The following is an 11,269-nucleotide window of genomic DNA, read 5'->3' as shown; positions in this document are numbered from 1 at the left end:
CCGCAACACTGAGTTCGCATGCAGCCGCGCGCGGGGGGCTCGAAGTTACCGGCGCTTCCTTCCATCTCTAACGTTGGCTTTTGGCAATCCAAGAATCGAGGGGAGACCGGGTGACGGCATTCGGCCACGCTGGACCCTTACCTCTGCTCTCACAAGGGCGCCTGGGCGCCTCCTAAGTTGTCCCCACCACCCAAGGAAGGAGTAGCAGCGTACCCCGTCGGAAGCTCAGCCCTATCCATAAACAGTTGAATGTAAGGATTCGGCTGAAAGGCTGCTGATCTGTCAGATCTTCCGTCTGCAATATTTGAAAGCAAAAACTTTGACCTAACAGTGGTGAAAGAAGGTAACCTTTCCTGGCAGGACGTGGGGAGGAAAGGTCCGGGGAAACGGTGGTAACAGAGCAGCAAGCTGGACCGCCGCCAGGAGAACTTGGGCAATCTGGGGTGAGAGGCGCGTTTTTTGTGCTGTGGCCCGGCAGCCATTTTCTCCAACAGGCTGTGAGTGAACGAGCAGCCCCTGTTGGCGGCGAGGGTGATTAACAGTCTTTAGCAGAGAAGTTTTGGCGATGGTCCGATAGGGGTCAGCAATGAGGTGGCTACTAAACGCCAAATATCCTGTGTCATCGGGTGAGTTTTAACCGTAAGGAGACACAAAATAGGAGACAAACGTAAAATAGTGGGGAGAGTCAGTAATATAGGCCACTTACATTTCACTTATTTTTAATGCGCCTATTAGTCGGCTCCTGAGCACATAAAAGATGGGGGGAAGCTTCTGCCGTTTATTTAGGAGACACAGGCTTCTCAAATCCAGAGAGCCAAAGCAAACAAAAGAGACGGGGTCTCGCTATGTTGCCCAGGCTGGAGTGCAGTGGCTATTCACAGGCGCGATCCCACTACTGATCAGCACGGGAGTTTTGACCTGCTCCGTTTCCGACCTGGGCCGGTTCACCCCTCCTTAGGCAACCTGGTGGTCCCCCGCTCCCGGGAGGTCACCATATTGATGCCGAACTTAGTGCGGACACCCGATCGGCATAGCGCACTACAGCCCAGAACTCCTGGGCTCAAGCGATCCTCCTGCCTCAGCCTCCCGAGTAGCTGGGACTACAGGCGCGCGCCACCGCGCCCGGCGCTCAGAGAGCCTGCAAAGAAGTACTAGAGGCTGTGGTAGGATGACGTTATCTGGAGGCGGAGCAGGGGCGGGGCTGCGGGAATGGATACGCCCAGTGCGAGGCGGTCCGGAGGCTGAGGTCGTGTGACGTCTTCTGGGATGGGTGGCTGTCCTGCTTTACGAGGCTCCGAGCGCGTGAAGCCGCTTTCGCTGTTCGGGCTTAGGCGCTGGGCGTGTTGCTCCGAACGCTGTGTTCCTGTACTTAAGCCAGGCTTTAATACATACTGCACCTTTTCGAGGAAGTTACTTACCAGGGAACCATCTGTCCCTAAATGTCTCATTGTCCACAGCAAGCAGGTCCTTTCTCCGTACAGCTGTAAGAGGAAGTGTAACCTGTAGTAGCAAGGGGTGGGGGTCCGCAAAAGTGCCGGGGCCCGCTCACTTTTCACTACTGAAATGCAGGAAGCCTAAGGGAACGATCTGCTTTTGTCGTCCCCGCATGTTCGTTTCCCGTTATTGTTGGAGAAAAATCGTATCTGGGTGGATGGGCGCAAGGATTAGGATTTGGCAGCCTGGAGGGTTTTTCGGAACAGGTCTAGGTTAGGAAGGGGTAAGGAGAAGAAGGAAAAAAGGATTTCCAACCATAGTAGATCTCCAACCACCAGACTTCTCTGTCCGGTCACGATCTTCCCCATTCCTGTTTTCTTCTGGAAGGTAGTCCCGACTTCCCCCTCCGTTGCATCACCTAACTGCTCCCTCCTTCATAGATAAATTAAAGGCCATCAGAAAAACTTGGTCAACTTCTTGCCACTCCCTCCTCTAATACATCTTCAAGGAAGGACAACTTTGTTGTCGCTTCCTATCTCAAATCCAGTAGGTAAAAATGCCTCCATCAGTCATTTCCACACCCATCCTATCTCTCTCTCTTTTACTTGAGATACTGAGCTTTCTTTCATCTTAAAAGCTCTCCTTTGGCCTTGCCTCTCTTTCCAAATGGAATCGGTGTTGTTTTCATGGCTGCACTTTTTTGAAAGCATGTTATACAATTACTACATTCACTTCCTAACATTCCATCTTTAGTCCACAGTCCACCGATACACGAAAACTATTCTGATGCTCCCATGCCTAAGCTCCCAACTGGCAGATCTAAGGGACCCTGTAAGACCTCTGTCCACATAATTTATCACCCCCACCCCCAGTTTGTGTCATTTATGACCACTACCTCCTCCTTGAAATGTTCTTTTCCCTGGTTCTTGTTGACAGCCTCTGACAGGTCCTCCAAAGCTTTGGCAGTCTCTCCTCTGCCAACTCTATAAATGTTGCTGTTCCTTGTAGCTCCCTTCTAAATCTTTATTTTCTTGCTATGCTCTTCATGAATGATCTCACCAATTGTCAAGGCTCTCAAATCTATAGCTCCAATATGATGCTCTTCCCAGAGCTCCAGATCTGTATTTTTAGTGGCCTACTGGATGTCATCTTGAAATCATTCAACACTTCAAATTCAACTTGTGCAAGCAAAACTGACCATCTTCTGATTCCTACCTCCAAACTTGCCTGGCCAATTTCCTGTATTCTCACTCTTTGCCAAAATATTTATTTGGTCATTTCAGAACTCTTTCAGTCATCCTTGACCACTGTTTCATTCATTTAACAGCAGATATTTTTTTCTTGCCTATCCAATGACAGGTACTGTGCTAGATGATAGAGATGAGATGTGATGAAAACAGACACTTGGGGGAAACAAAAAAAAAACAGCAACACACACACACACACACACACACACACTTGGGTACTTATCCCAGTGTATACGCTGTGATAAGTATCATTCAGGAAACAAAGTGCTGACAGAAAAGCAATGATGGCAAGAATGGGGAAGGGACATACTTTAGAGAAAGTAGTCAGGTAAGCCTCCTTGAGAAAGTGTCATTTAAACTGAGACCTGAAGAATGAGCTATCAGTTAAGGTACTTCGATTGCCAGCAATAAGGGTTATGTGTAAACCAAAGTAAAGGAACTCCTCTGAAGAAGGAACTGATTTAAAGGAAATGGGGGAAATGTGGCAGAATGGTAGTTGTCCCCGTCTGTTCTCACCTTTTACTAATATTTAGTTGGGTAGATGAAACCCCACTTAGAGACTGATGGGATTTGATGTAAGGTCCAAGAGTGAAAGGTCAAGAAACAATTGTTGAGACATTTTTGGTGCAAAAAAAAGGTGGTTTTATTAAAGCATGGGTACAGAACCTGTGGGCCGAAAGAGCTGCACTGGGATTGTGAGGAACAACCAGTTATATACTTTTAAGTTTGTTGGGGCAGTAGAGACAAAGAAAGTTTCCAAAAGGATTTTCATTATGTTAAGACTTACAGGATCCTGGAGGCCTAGCTTCTGTCAAGCTAAGGTTCCTCTTTGCCACTAGTAAAGTATTAACATTAAGACAGTTGGGAGTTCCTAGAGGAATGTCATACTCAGTCTGTCGTAAGTATTTGTCAGTGGGCTGCAAGTTGTAAGGAAATTTAATTTTATCTACACTTTTTTTGCCTTTGTTCTCCACATCAGAAACCACATTTCCCAGTTTCTCCCACAACCAAGCGTGTTCAAGTTCTCACCAATGGAATATGTGTGCAAGTGATAGTTGCAGCCTCTGCATCATTTGCTTACAAATAAATCTTTTGTCCTCTACTTCTGCTATTTTGCCCTTCCCCAGAGCTAGATGGCGCCAGTGCAAACCCACAGCAGTGCCCCAGCTTTATGCAAATGAAATAGTATCCTAGGGTATATAGCAGAGCATCAAGAGGAAAGAAACCAGGGTCCATTAACGACCTAATGGAGCTGAGCCACCCTGCCAGCCTTGGTCACTTCTACCTCTGGACTGTTACATGAGAATTAAGCTTCTGTCTCATTTAAATTACTGTATTTGAGGGGGGAGTCTCCTATTATTGTAGCATACTCAATACTCTAATGGATATAGGGAAGCTCACAGATGACAACCCTGACTAACCAGAACTCAGAAAGGACAGGAACAAAAAGAGCTATAGGCATCTGCAGCTTACCCTGATTGGACAAATCAGCCTCAACCTCCTGTAAGAAGGGTCTGGTTTTCTAGTTTGAGTCCTGTGCCCTCCTACAACCTCTATATTCATATCCACTTTTATTATAATTATGTTGTAAATAAAACTTTTATGTTCTGTTTTTCTCATTTGTCAATATACTTTTAGTGGCAGTATAAGCCTCTCAATTTGATGCATAGCTTATAATGATTTAAATCTAACGACGGTCAATTACACTAACCAGTTTTCAATCATTCTATACATTTTACCTGCATTGTTTTATAGATTAGTAATATGTATAACATCCAGTGTTAAGTCAAGTATTCACAAGCCTGAATTGGTGTTTACTTTTTTTTTTTAAGGTTTTGTAACTTTTTCTTCCAGCTTTATTGAGATGTAATTTACAAATAGAATTGTAAGCTATTTAAAGCATACAACATGAATATATATATTATATATATTAAAAGGATTCCTTCCATCAAGTTAATACAACCATTACCTCACATATTTCCTTTCTTCCCCCTTTGGTAAGAACATTTAAGTTCTACTCTCTTAGCAAATTTCAATTATGCAATACAGTGTTAAAGTGTTATAGTCACCATATTATACATTAGATCCTCAGACTTTTTTCATCTTATAACTGAAAGTTTGTACCCTTTTACCAACTTCTCCCTATTTCCTCCCTCCCCAACCCCTGCTCAACCCCTTTTCTACTCTTGTTTTTATGAGCTTGACATTAAAAAAAAAAATTCCACATTTAAGTGATACCATGCAGTATTTTTCTTTTTCTGCCTGACTTATTTCACTTAGCATATGCCCTCCAGTTTTATCCATGTCACAAATGACAAGATTTCCTTCCCCCTCTCTCTTTTTTAATGCTTATTTATTTTTGAGAGAGACAGACAGAGTGCAAGTTGGGGAAGGGCAGAGAGAGAGAGAGAGAGGGAGACACAGAATCTGAAGCAGGCTCCAGGCTCTGAGCTGTCAGCACACAGCCGGACGTGGGACTCGAACGCACAAACCGTGAGTTCACGACCAGAGCAAAAGTCAGACACTTAACCGACTGAGCCACCCAAGCGCCCCAAGATTTCTTTGTTTTTAAAGACTGAATAATATTCCATCATTATGTATATATAGATAAGCATTTTCTTTAATCCATTAATCCATTGATGGATACTTAGGTTGTTTGCATACCTTCACTATTGTAAATAATGCTGCAGTAAACACAGAAGTACAAGTGTCTCTTCCAGATAATGGCTTCCTTTGGATATACACCCAGAAGTGGGATTGCTGGATCACATGGTAGCTCTATTTTTCATTTCTTGAGGGACTTCTATACTCTTTTCCATAATGGTTGAACCAGTTTACATTTCCACCAACAGTGCACATGGGTTCCCTTTTCTCCACATCCTGGCCACCATTTATTATCTAGGTTGTGCCTTGTTGTTTTAACCTATGTGCACGTTTTTTTAAAGTTAACTTTTATTTATTTAAGTAATCTCTGCACCCGATGTGGGGCTCCAATTCAGCACCCAGAGATCAAGAGTCACATGTTCGTCCATCTGAGCCAGGCAGGCACCCCAAGGTTGTTTACTTGTAAATAGTTCAACAAACTAGGTCTTGTCTGGCTATTTGAGGTTTTGCTTCTTCAAAACGTAACCTGAATGAGTTAATTTTTAGGTGCTTATTAAACATTAGCACTCATCCCAAATGGTTTGTCTTCATACGTCCACAAAAATCCACTCCATGGAGCTCAAAACTTTTATACATTAGTCCTTCTGGGACACTAAACGACGAAGAGCGTGGAGTCAGACGAAGAGCTTTCTGCCCAGGTCGGGAGAAAGGGCTTTAGGGCAAGCGAGGTCCGAGCTTACGTCCTCAGCAGCCATCAGGCAAGAGTACCCGACAAGGCTGAGGCTGGCCAGGGCCGAAGAGGCCTCAGTTGCTAGGCCCGAGAGAACAGCCGAGGAGGAGGCTCCCTGTGGCAGAAGAAAAGCAGGCTCAGAGGTCACAGAGAAAAAAAACTGGTGCAACCTGGGTACGATTGCCAGCCAGGATCGCGCAAGTTTACTCCCGGGCTGCAGAAGGGGAGAGGAACCTGGAGGGGGAAGGCGGGGCCTCCGGGAACGAAGGTGGGCCACCAGGGGAGGGAGGGGCGAGGCCACTTCATGGAAAGGTGGGGCCTCCAGAGGGAAGAGAGAGGCGAGACTACCCTGGGAGGAGAAGGGGGCGGTCAAGGACCTGAAGTGGTTGGGAACGCTGGAGGCGAAGGGGGAGAGGGGGAGAGGAGGCGAGAGGCGGGGTTACCCAGCGAGCGAGAGGCTGGGCCTGCAGGGGAAGGGAGGGCGGCCGCCAGGGGGCGAGGCGGACAAAGTGCTCACTACCACCTGGGTCCCAGGATCTGGCGGTCCGGTACTGGGCTGCATCATCCCCCCAAAGGCTCACCTGTCCCTGCCCTTTGACAGGCTGCCGTTTCGCCGCTGCTGACCACAGGAGGATCACTTGCAGGCGGCAGGATTTTCCTCAGGCTAGGTTATTTGCATTTCAGAGACAAGCCCCTGTGGGCTAACCTTGATTCTATTACATTTAATAAACGAACAATGCATTAACGAGAACGAACACTTTGACATAATAAACGTTTACTTCTTGGGCACACCCTACATGGAGGAGGAGCCTTTAATATGGTTAATGATATCTCATATATCCAGAAACTCTTTTCTTGTGGCAGGTTTTAAAACTTAAGAACAAATCCTAGTAGTGGGCAAAATTATTCACCCTGTCACTCCGCTGGACCGATAAATATAAAAGTTAAATTTGGGAGTGCTATTTTCTTCAATTTGAATACGTTTTGACTTTCATCCAACGGTTCTGCGGAAATGTTTTAACGTTTTAGAACTTAGTAGAACTCCATCCGAGCCTGGCTATTTATTACATTGATTCTGATCTGGTGGAATAAATCACATGCCCACACCAAAACTTCAAATCCTGATATTTAACACTTGATCGCAGATATTGATTCTTTACGCCAGCGTGGCAAAAGCTTTCTGCTGTATTTAATTTATTCATCTTGAAAGTATTAGAATGAATTAGAATGTTTCATTTTCATCAGATAGCGTTTGAAAGAGTGCTTCCTTTGTTTGGGGCCTCCGTAGACTTCCGCTAATGTCGCGGCCAGCCAGAATAACTGGCAAATTGATTTACTTTTTCGTGACTTTCTATTCTCAAGGCTAATTATTTTCCCAGGTTAATATATCAGAACAGCCTGGCTTTTGGTAGGAAAACAAGTACTTTAAGTTGCATACTGCTTTCACTGACTAAGGTGAGAGACGATCAAGATAACACTCTTTGCTTAAATCACTCTCATCCAACAACTAGTTATCGAGCACGTGCAAGGTGCCCTGAAGTCTTCTTAACTGTTGGTTAATATTGGGGATAAAGGTTAATTTTGAGAATAAAAGTGTAAACAGGGAAACAATGAATCTGCTTGATATGAAACAAATAATGTGAATTGGTTTATGTCTATTCACCTTGGACCCTGAGAAAGGGCATAATTTCTGAGAGGAATGACTGGAAAAGTATCTAATCTTGCATGACTGCTGGCCCCGAGTATGGCTAATATAAAAATCCTGAGGTTTTTCCTATGTGGAGTTGGTGAGGAGGGAAATATCTTCCCCTAGACTTCCTCCCCTTGTCATGAATGGGGGGAAGAACACTGAGACCTTCCCAAGTTCAAATAGCAACCTACTTTCACTTTTATTTTGGAGGGGGGAGCTTTTAAGCTTTTCTCTGTGTGTACTGAAGGAACAGGCTGCTTGTGTCTGTTCAAATGAACCCCCTCACTAAATGAAAGAGCTGTAATTCATTGTATGGCATACCTTATTTTCCAAGGAGGGCAAAGTCTGGCATGTGGCAAGAAATAAAGACAAAACCATTACACATTAGTTGCAATATTCTCTTAATGGAGACAATCTAGAGTCACCATGATGTATGGATAAACAATATTATATATTACCAAAAGTGTATTTGTATAACCAAGGCAAATATATACAAATGCTGAGGTATGATTTATCATTATCAAAACTAACAGTAATGCTTTTATGCATTAACATAATAATAATATAAACTGTAAGAGAGATTTACCCTTTTATGATAATTTTATTAAAATAGTAAGTCCCTGGAGCCCTCAGTTGGTTAAGTGTCTGACTCTTGGTTTTGGCTCAGGTCATGATCTCACAGTTTCTGGGTTCAAGCTGATGGTATGGAGCCTGCCTGGGATTCTCTCTCTTCCTCTCTCTCTACCCCTCCCCTGCTCTTTCTCAAAATTAAATAAACTTTAAAAAAAATAAAAAAAATAGTAATTCCCTTTGTGCATTCATTCATTCATTCATGAACTCTACCCATGAATTCTATATCATTCCCCACCAAGGAAATGGAATCAAAACCACAACGAGGACTGCCTGGGTGGCTCAGTCTGTTAGGTGTCCCACTCTTGATTTTGGTTCAGGTTTTGATCTCACTGTTGTGAGACGGAGCCCCACCTCAGAGTGCAGAGTCCGCTTACGATTCTCTCTCTCTCTCTCTCTCTCTCTCTCTCTCTCCCACCCTCTGCCACTTCCCCACTCATGCTCTCTCTCTAAAATAAAAATAAATAAAATTTAAAAAATAAGATACCACTTCACACCTACTAGGAATTGCTATAATTTAAAAAACCAAACAAAACCAGATAATAACAAGTGTTGACAAGAATTTGGAGAAATTGGAACTCTTGTACATTGGTGGTGGAAATATAAAATGGTGCAGCTTCTGGAAAAACCAGGTTGGCAATTCCTCAAAAAGTTAAGTATACAACTACTTCATGGTCCACAAATGCCACTCCTAGGTAAATGCCTGAAAGAATAAAAAACTGGGACTCACTTACTTATTTCCAATGTTTATTACAGTGTTATTTACAATAGCCACAAGGTAGAAACAACCCAAGTGTCCATCAGCTGAAGAAGGGGTGGACTAAATGTGGAATGGAATATTATTCAGCCACAAAAAGAAATGAAGTTCTGACACATGCTATGCCACAGATGCGCCTTGAAAAAACATTGTGCTAAGTGAAATAAGCTAGACACAAAAGGACAAATAGTGTATGACTCCACCTATATGAAGTACCTAGAACAAGCAAATACATAGAGACAGAAAGTACAAGTTGAGGGGAGCAGGATATTATTGCTTAATGGAAATAGAGTTTATGTTTAGGGTGATGGAAAAGTTTTGGAAATAGATGGTACTGGTTGTACAACATTGTGAACATAATCAGTGCTTCTGAATTGTATACTTAAAAATGGTTAAAATGGCAAATTGTATGTTTTACATATTTTACAATAGTGTATGTATGTGTATACATATGCATGTGTATATATACATATACACAAATCAGTTGGGCATATTTGTGTGAGTCTGTATCTAGATTCTCTATTGTGCTCCATTAATCTATATGTCTATCCCTCCATCACGATCAGAGTCTTTTACTGTAACTATATAATAACAAGTCTTGAAATTGAATAGACTGATTTCTCCCGCATTTTTTTTTAATTGTTTGGCTTTTCTAGTTCCTTTGCTTTTCCATATATATTGTACAGTAATTTTGTCTATAATGACAAAAAGTCTTGCTGGGATTTTGTAGGAATTGCATTAAACTGGAGAAAATTGACTGGAGAAAAATTGACTGGAGAAAATTTACCATGTTGAATCTTCCAATCCATGAATGCAATACATCTTTCCACATATTTAGATATTCTTAGATTTATTTAGCCAGTGTTTTCCAGTTTTTAGCATACACATCCTGTTCATGTTTTGTTAGATTTATTCTTAAATATTTCAATTTTTTGAGTAATTATAAACATTATTGTATTTTTAATTTCACTGTCCATATGTTCATTACTACCATATAGAAATACAATGCATTTTTGTGTTTATCTTGTAATCCTGCAGTCTTCTGAACTCACTAATTAGTTGTAGAAGGGTTTTTTTGTTTTGTTTTGTTTTTGTAGGTTTCTTAGGACTTTTCTATTTAAGCAATCATGTCTTTTACAAATAGAGGCAGTTCTATCTCTTCCTTTCCATTCTATATGACTTTTATTTCCTTTTCTTGCCTTAACACACTGGCTAGAACTTCCAGCACGATCCTGAATAAGAGGAGTGAGGGTAGATATCTTTGTCTTGTTCCTGATCTTAGGAAGACAGCATTCAGTCTTTCACCACTGAATATAAGGCTAGTTGTAGTGTTTTTTGGTAGATTAAAATTTAAAAAAGCAACTTGGGAAAGTTAGTTCCTTTTTTTTTTTTTTTTTAGAGCATTCACCATAAATAGGTCTTGGGGCACCTGGGTGGCTCAGTCGGTTAAATGTCCGACTCTTGATTTCAGCTCAGGTCATGATCTCATGGTTTGTGAGTTTGAGCCCCACATTGGGCTCTGTGCTGACGGTGTGGAGCCTGCTTGGAATTCTCTCTCTCTCTCTCTCTCTCTCTCTCTCCCTCTCTCTCTCTTTCTGTGCCCCTCCCCTTCTCTCTCTCTCTAATAATAAACAAACTAATAAAAAAACATAAATAGGTGCTGAATTTTGTCAAATGTCTTTTCTGCATTGATAAATATGATTGTGTGCTTTCTTCTTTAGCCTGCTAATATGGTGGAGTACATTGATTTTTCAAATACTGAGACAACCTTACATCTCTGAAACAAATTCCACTTGGTCATGGTGTATGGTGCATGATTGGTGTATGATTTTTTTTTTTTTTAGAGAAAGAGAGAGAGAGAGAGAGAGGAAGAGGCAAAGGAAAAGGGAGAGAGAGACTCAAGCAGGTGTCACACCCAGAGCAGAACCCAATGCGGGACTCGATCTCAGAGCCCTGAGAGGGTGACCTGAGCCGAAATCAAGAGTTGGATGTTTAACCAACTGAGCCACCCAGGTAACCCTGGAGTAGGATTTAAAAAATATATAGAGAGTAAAACCTTGGATTGCGAGTAACTTGTTCTGCGAGTGTTCCACAAGATGAGAAAACATTTCTCATAAATTCTAACTTGATAAATGAGCGATGTCTTACAATATGAGTAGTATGTGATGCCAAACATC

General features: G+C 42.5%; 1 long non-coding RNA gene and 1 other non-coding gene across 2 annotated transcripts; both read right to left on the bottom strand.

Moving 5' to 3' along the window:
* Window positions 1-827: 827 nt before the first annotated feature.
* LOC147579975 (signal recognition particle RNA) lies at window positions 828-1,127 on the bottom strand. The gene has a single exon (XR_015253051.1).
* Window positions 1,128-4,494: 3,367 nt separating this feature from the next.
* On the bottom strand, window positions 4,495-10,504 carry LOC147579974 (uncharacterized). Its single transcript, XR_015252389.1, has 2 exons — window positions 6,597-10,504; window positions 4,495-6,126 (listed from the first exon to the last, which is right to left on the bottom strand). It is a non-coding gene; the product is annotated as an uncharacterized LOC147579974 (long non-coding RNA).
* Window positions 10,505-11,269: the final 765 nt, after the last annotated feature.

This window comes from Puma concolor, chromosome B3 (genome assembly GCF_028749965.1).
Source record: "Puma concolor isolate L17-30 chromosome B3, mPumCon1.1.hap2, whole genome shotgun sequence".
NCBI lineage: Eukaryota > Metazoa > Chordata > Mammalia > Carnivora > Felidae > Puma > Puma concolor.
Note: the sequence above shows the minus strand (reverse complement) of the source record. Positions and strands in the feature narration are given on the sequence as shown.